The sequence below is a fragment of the Mastacembelus armatus genome, chromosome 16 (genome assembly GCF_900324485.2).
Source record: "Mastacembelus armatus chromosome 16, fMasArm1.2, whole genome shotgun sequence".
Taxonomy (NCBI): domain Eukaryota; kingdom Metazoa; phylum Chordata; class Actinopteri; order Synbranchiformes; family Mastacembelidae; genus Mastacembelus; species Mastacembelus armatus.
Genome location: NC_046648.1, coordinates 14,643,380 through 14,644,831, shown reverse-complemented (window position 1 = coordinate 14,644,831; position 1,452 = coordinate 14,643,380).

Below are 1,452 nucleotides of genomic sequence, written 5' to 3'. Positions count from 1 at the left end.
TGGCTTTGTCGGGCACCTTATTTATAGAAATAAATAATATAAAATATTAAATTCTTTTGGGGGGGGGGCATACACACACATATATATGTGTGTGTGTATGTCCATATATAATTTATATGGTATAAGATATTTTCTGAAGTAAATGTACTAATACAACAATACTAATACAAAATAAAGACTATTTAAGAACTCCAATACTTAAAATCGTATTGTCAGCTGTCAGTGTCATGTATCCACTCACCCCAACCGGTTGAGGCAGATGGCCGCCCAAACTGAGCCCGGTTCTGCTGGAGGTTTTTTTCTTCGGTTAAAGGGAGTTTTTTCCTCTCCACTGTCGCCAAGTGCTTGCTCATAAGGGAATTGTTGGGTTTTTAGTTTTAGTTTTTGTAAAGTGCCTTGAGATGATTTGTATTGTGATTTGGCACTATACAAATAAAATTGAATTGAATTGAATTGAATGTAATTTTCTCTGGACCCCTGCCCAATCTGAACAGCGATGACATGTTATTGAACAGAAAAATAAGTAAGTAAATAAGTAATAATACCTCTTATTGAACAGAAAAATAGAATAGTCAGATGTGGATTATTAAATACTAGGTTTTGTCTAAATCTCTGTTAGTAAATGATTTGATAACTGATAACCAAATTGACTTAGTCTGTCTTACTGACACCTGGCTGCAGCAGGATGACTATGTCAGTCTGAATTAATCAGCTCCCCCCCACTCATAAAAATGGTCATGTTCCTCGAAGCACAGGTCGAGGTGGAGGAGTAGCTGCAATCTTCCACTTAAACTTATTAAACTTTCATCCTCAGAACAATTATAACTCATTTGAGAGCCTTACTCTTAGCCTCTCACATCTGAACTGGAAAACAACAAAAAACAATTCTACTTGTCATTGTGTACCATCCACCTGTCCCTTACTCAGAGTTTTTAACTGAATTCCCTGACTTCCTGTCTGATTTAGTACTTAGTTCAGTTAAAGCCATTATAGTTGGAGATTTTAACATTCATGTAGATTCAATTGGTTTCACTCAAAATGTTAATAAACCCACCCACTTTCAATCACACCCTTGATCTTGTTCTATAACATATGGATGGCATTGAAATTGAACACTTAATAGTTTTTCCCCAAAAATCTCTTTTGTCATATCATTCTTTAATAACTTTTGAATTTAAGATAATGGATTGTGCAGCATTGGGAAGAAAATTCCACTGCAATAGATGTTTATCTGACAACACTGTTAATAAGTTTAAGAAAATGATTCCATCTTTATTTACATCTATGCCATGTGCCAACACAGTGGAGGACAGCTGCCTCCATCCTACTGCCTACCAAATTGATCATGTTGTTGACAGTGCTGTAACCTCACTGCATGAAAGTCTTAATACTGTGGCCCCTCTGAAAAAGAAGTTAGTGAATCAGAGGAGATTAGCTCCATGGTACAGTTCA